Raw genomic sequence first — 6,298 nt, 5'->3', positions numbered from 1 at the left:
TCTCTACCCCTCAGCCTATTTTTCTCTGTACATTTGGTACACTGTATTGATCTCTTCTAAGTTCATGATTCTGTGCTTTGTAATCTCCACTCTACTCTTGAGCAAAGTTTTTTGATTGTTGTATTTTTCAGTTCTACTGTTCTCATTTGTTTTTATTTGTATAACTTCTAGTTCTTTGTTCACATGTTCTATTTTTCCCCTTTCCGTCAAGGAACACATAATTGCTAATTGAAGCATTTATGTGACAGCTTATTTAAAACCCCTGTCTGATAATTTCATTTGATGTTTTATCTCAGTGCTGGTGTAGGTTTATTGTCTTTTCTCATTTATTCTGTGATTTCCTGGTTCTTGTGTTGGGTCTTCACTGCTGCACACGGGCTTTCTCTAGTTGCGGCGAGCAGGGGCTCTAGATGTGCGGGCTTCTGTAGTTGTGGTATGGGGGCTCAGTAGTTGTGGCTCCCAGGATCTAGAGCGCAGGCTCAATAGTTGTGGCCCACGGGCTTAGTGGATCTGCGGCACATGGGATCTTCCCGGACCAGGGCTCAAACCCGTGTCCCCTGCATTGGCAGGTGGATCCTTTTTCTTTTGCTTTGTTCCTTTTGGAACCAGAACTTTAATCCCAAGGAGTCTCACAAAACATTACAAATGACAGCATGAAAAAAAGAATTGCACAGTACCTCAAAGCTCAGCTCCACAATACACTCTTAATCTGGCAGGACACTGGTATCTTGATAATCTCAACTTCCAAAAAACATTACAAAGAGCTATGTATTCAGGTACAGCAATCACAGAGGGGACTTATGACCTAACTCAAAGGTAAACTAACTTCCTTGAAACTTCTTAGATTCTAAACTCACTGGACAACCTCTTGTCCAGTGTGAAGACTAGTGGAATTCTTAAACCTCTAATCTAGGGTAAGGGTGCGGCTTTCATTTCTACCTGCTGGCTTGTGTTCACAGCACCTTTTAAAGACTGCTTGCTTAACTACAGCTGCATACCATATCCCAGCTACAGAAAGTCTTTTCAATGTTTGCCAGTGTTGTTTCCATGATAATAAACATCACACTTTAGGTGGGCAGGAGTTAGAGTTTTATTATCAGTCTAGGCAAGACCAAAAATTCAAAGCAAATTCAATTCTGCTTAAGAGAACATTGTAAAGAAACAATTCTTCATATTACATGCCTCGTATGACCCATTTCAAACCACAGAGAAGGACACCTTTATGTGTCACTGTCCCAAGAAACAGACAAACGGGAACAGCTAAAACATTTAAAAAGTGCATCAAGCTTCGGAAGTCTCAAACGAAACTTGACTTTTCTGTACATACTCCTGTCAAATGAAGGTATTTCCTGTGCACCACTCCTCTTGCAAAGTGGTCTGCTATTTCCTTTCATTTGACCTGGATCGTCTAGGAGACCTAGAGAAAGATCGGGACGGCTTGCGGTTTCTCTCCTGGGACAGTGATCTCTCTCTTCTCCTATATCTACTAAAGGGACCTGCTCCGGCTGCGGGAGAAGCTTCTCCGTCTTGGAGATCTGTGGCGAGGGGGAGGACTCCTCCTCCGATAATCATCTCGAGGGCGACGACCCCAAGAAGAAGGCAGCCACGATTTCGACTTCTCCTTTCCCCATTCGACAGGTCCACTCTTACTCGGCAGCCACAGAGTGTTCGCCCGTCTACTTCTCAGACAGCAACCGCTGCATCTCGGGGAATCTTCATTTTCAACAAGAGCGAAGCCGGGAGGGTTTTTAGCAACCCACACACTTCGGAGTGGTCCATAATATCCTAAAGCTCGTTCGAATTCAGTCTTGTTACCACTGTTTCCAAGATTCCTTACATAAACGTTACAGTCCAACAGACAGGAATCTCGATGCAAGACCCTCCTGGCTCCTGGGTTTCATGGGCCACAGGGTGATCCCGGGCCTCTAGAAGCTGGCAGCTCAATCGGCTCGCACAAGCTGGCCTGCGGGGATGCTTTTCCCGCTATGTGTCCAGCCCGGGGCCATGCTGTCTAGGCCCGACCTCCAGGGTGACAGGGTGAACCCCAGGTCCCTGGAGCAAACACTCAGAGCCCTGGTGACCAGACTCAGGGGGCTGGGGCGGCAGCTGGACATGTGTGGCCACCCTGGTGGTGTTTGGCCCCATCTGCAGTTCCAGTTCCAGCTGGACGTCTGGACGTCTCTCCCTCTCTCCCTCTCCACCCTCTCTCTCCCTCCCCCCCCTTCCTCTTCATCTCTCTCTCTCCCTCTCCCTCCACCTCCTTCCCTCTCCAGAGAGGGAAGGAGGTGGAGGGAGAGGGAGAGGGAAAGAGGTAGAGCCAGAGCATGCGGAACAGGGAAACAGGGACAGGGAGAGAGGAAGGGAGAGAGGGAGAAGGGGAGAGGGAGAGGGAAAGGGGGAGAGGGAGAGGGGGAGGGAAAGAGGGAGAGAGAGAGAGGGACAAGGAAAGAGGGACAGGGAGAGAGGGAGCGAGAGAGGCAGAGGGAGAGATAGAGGGAGAGATGGAGGGAGAGGGAGAGGGAGAGGCAGCGAGGTAGAGGGAGAGAGGGAGAAAGGGAGAGAGAGAGGGAGAGCGGTAGAAGTGCTGAGGAGGGGGGCTCCCTCCCCCTCCCACTCCCACTCCCATCCTCTCCCTACTGCTTTCTCTTTTTTCTGCTTCAACAAACACCAGGCGCCTTTTAGATCAGCCCTGAAGTCAACGTCGATGCTTGGACAGCCTGACCTCCCCGCTGCCTTCCAGCCCAGGACCACCGCTGGGAGATGAAGTCTGCGGGGCCCTGGGCGCAGGCTGCACAGGCACCTCCTCTGATGCCCAATCTCTCCTCGTTTACGAGGCAGCCGACACTCCTCTCCCTGACTCCCCAAGATTTGGGGCCTTTTTAGTATGTGTCGATAATGCCATGAGCGACTATTTAACTCTTCCACGAGGACCCATCTCCCAAAATGCAGTGGTTTTCAGCCTTGGCTGCACTAGAGAACCCCCAGGGAAGGGAGAGACGTCTCTCCCTCCCTCTCTCTTTCTCTCCCTCTGTACTTCTGTCTACCTCTCTCCCTCTCCCTCTCCCTCTCCCTCTCCCTCTCCCTCTGGGGTGATGCCCGAGGAGCTCAGAATCGCAGATGGCCCCCCCATCCCCTCTCTGTGGCTTGCATGGGGGATGCACCTTCTCACTGTGGCCCGGGCATGGCCTTGACATTCAGACATCGGGTCCTGCACGGACACTTGTGTTTGTTCCACAGCGCACGTGGCTGCAGTCTGTGCTTCTGTAGATGGGGGCTGTGCGTGAGCCCTTCATCTTCCCCGCAGACACCACTGGTGCTCGCTCGGCCTCGCGGGTGATGCGGGGGGCCCGGGGGACGGTCGTGTGTCCCCACCTTCTTGGGCTACAGACAGGCCACGCTGGTCCTGTGGTGACTGGGGGCTCCCAGGAGAACCCCACTGCAGACCGGAGAGGTGGCCCCCGAGAAGGTGGCATACGCCTGGGGCCGGGCCTCATCCGTGAGCCACGGGCCACCTGCAGCAACAGGTGTCTCACCGTCCAGGGGCTGGGTGTTCGGGCGCCGTGGGGTTGAGCTACTGTCTGCACGGCAGCCGTGTTGGTCTTGTTGAGCCCGGGGAGGCCCCTTGGTGGCTCCTGGAGAGCCTGGCCGCATTTCTTCCTGCCCTTGGCCTTAGAGCCCATCACGTTCATGCCGTTTCTGCTTCCAAAAGGACCTGTGTTAAGAAAGACCACGTGTTAGGACAGCACCAAAGTGTCTAGAAATCCGGGCCAGGAGGAGGAGGGAGGGGGGGGATTGGCTGTGCCCGCCAGTGGCCTGGGAGCCCTGCCCGCCTGCAGAGACCTGGCCCGGGGCCCGTGGGGAGGGCGTGGCCCTCGGTCCCCAGCGCCTTCCGTCTCTGGGTTCCAGGAGAACTGCGTGATCCTCAGGGAGCTGGTGAGGCTGCAGGCCCTGAAGTCCCGCCTGCTGGGGTTCCGCACGCATGCCGACTCCGTGCTGGAGCTGAACACGGACAAGACCAGCCAGGTGGTGGCCGCTGTCCTAGGTAACACCGCCTCCCCCTGAGTCCCAGTGGGGACGGGGTCGGGCGGACCTTGACCGGACGTGGTGCTGCCTGAGACCCCACTGTGTCAGCCCTTGGGGGTCCCCTTCGCAGACCCTTCATTCTGCCTCGAGGGGCGCGGGGTCGGGGGTGGCTGGGGGGCCGCCCCAGGGACGTAGCCGAGCCTCTCCCCTCCGCCCGCAGGTGAGCTGGCCCAGAAGCTGAAGCCCCTCGGGGAGCAGGAGCGGCCGTGATCCTGGAGCTAAAGCAGGCCGAGTGCCAGAGGCGGGGCCTGCACTTTGACGGCCCCATCAACGCCTGGGACCTGCGCTACTACATGAACCAGGGGGAGGAGACGCGCTACCACGTGGACCAGTACCTGCTCAATGAGTCTTTCCCCACGCAGGCGGTCACACACACGCGGGCTGCTGGGCATCTCCCAGGAGCTGCTGGGGCTGACCTTCGACCTGGAGGAGGGCACCAGCACGTGTCACGAAGAAGACGTGAGGCTCTGAACGGTCTGGGACGCGGCCTCGGGCAAGGTCATCCATCGGCAAGTTCTACCTGACCTCTATCCTCGGTGCGTGCGTGGGGGAACCTGTCGGCCGTGGGCCGGGGCTCCTCTGTGGAAGCGGGGCCCCATCCACGTCCCTCCGCAGGGTGGGGAAGTCCGGGCACGCGGCCTGCTTCGGCCTGCAGCCGGGCTGCCTACAGCACGATGGGAGCTGCCAGATCGCCATCGCGGCCATGGTGGCCAACTTCACCAAGCCTACGCCCAACCTGCCCGCACTGCTGTGGCACGATGAGCGGGAGACCAACTTCCACGACGTCGGGCACGCGATGCACCAGCTCCGCTCCCAGGCGCAGGGCTGCAGGCAGGGGGCGGGGAGGGCCCGGGCATGCGTGGTCCTCAGGCAGGCCCTCGCCACGGGATTCTTTCACTGACATCACCCCGCACGTGGTGACGCCCTCGGTGTCAGCTTCCATCATCAAACCCCAGGCACTGGGCGCGTAAATAACGGAAATGGATGTCCTCGAGGCTCTAGAGGCTGGAAGACCCAGATCAAGGAGTCAGGGCTGGTTCCCTGCATGTTCAATACACGTACTCAAGAGTTGCCTTTAAAAAAAGACAAAAGAAAAGAAAGGAACGTTGCCTGCAAGTCTGCCGACAGCCGGTGATGAGAACCAGAGGGAAGGCTCTGGGGCCGGGGGCGCAGTGCCCTGTGAGCTCGGGGGCTGCTGCCAGTCTCCGTGGAGGCTCAGCGAGTCCCAGTGACTTCCCCACGTGGGGGGCGCCAGCTGAGCGTCTGGGCCCAGGACCCACCGCTCGTTCAGTCTTCCTGTGGTCAGCCCTTCATCCTGAGAGCGATCCTCTCACAGGCTGCACCGGGGCGTGTGGGGACAGTTTACTGAGCTGTACAGACGTCACTACTGCTTCGGACCATTTCCATCAGCCCGAAAATGTCCCTCACGCCCTTAGCTATCACTCCGTCCCCTCGCCAGCCCCTGACAACCAGGAACCCACTCGCTGACTCTGTGGATCTACCTGCTTGGACGTTTCTCCTCAGTGGGGTCACGCCCTGTGTGTCCTTCTGTGTATGACTTCTCTCGCTGAGCATCGTGTTCTCAGGGTGTATCGACGTGGCAGCGAGCGTCAGGGCTTCACCGCATTGCGTGGCTGAGGGACGTAAAGAAGACGAGAGAAGAGAAAAGAACGTTGCGTGCAAGTCTGGTGACAGCCGGTGATGAGAACCAGAGGGAAGGCTCTGGGGCCGGGGGCGCCGTGCCCTGTGAGGCCCTGGCGCTGCTGCCAGTCTTGGTGGGGCACGGGCAGCACCGTCCCTCAGGAGCTGCTGGACAATCTCATCAAGTCCCGGGAGGCCAACCCAGATGCGGCCGGACCGAGGGAAGGGAAGGGGGCTTCCGGTCTGCCCGGCTGGAAAGCGCGGCCTGGACACGGTGCCAGCCCCCCGTCTCCTTCCTCCCGCCCCCCAGGCCTCTTCAACCTGTGCCAGATCGTCCTGGCCAAGGTGGTTCAGGCCCTGCACACGCAGACGCCCGCGGACCCGGCCCAGGAGAATGCCCGCCTCTGCCGGGAGATCCTGGGGTTCCCAGCCATGCCAGGTAGCCAAGCGCGCGCCGGGCTCACCTTAGCGGTCGGTCGGCGGCTACTGCCCAGGTCAAGAGGATCGTCTGGTGGTGGTTGAATGGGGACCGACTGACGGGCTCCGGCCGAGGCCCGCTGCCCTCTGGCCTCTT

The 6,298-nt window shown here is 57.9% G+C and overlaps 1 pseudogene; it reads right to left on the bottom strand.

The window, feature by feature from the left end:
* Nucleotides 1–1,070: 1,070 nt before the first annotated feature.
* On the bottom strand, nt 1,071–1,897 carry LOC116764035 (annotated as a pseudogene).
* Between the last annotated feature and the right edge of the window lie 4,401 nt (nt 1,898–6,298).

The sequence above is a fragment of the Phocoena sinus genome, chromosome 13, assembly GCF_008692025.1.
Source record: "Phocoena sinus isolate mPhoSin1 chromosome 13, mPhoSin1.pri, whole genome shotgun sequence".
Taxonomy (NCBI): domain Eukaryota; kingdom Metazoa; phylum Chordata; class Mammalia; order Artiodactyla; family Phocoenidae; genus Phocoena; species Phocoena sinus.
Note: the sequence above shows the minus strand (reverse complement) of the source record. Positions and strands in the feature narration are given on the sequence as shown.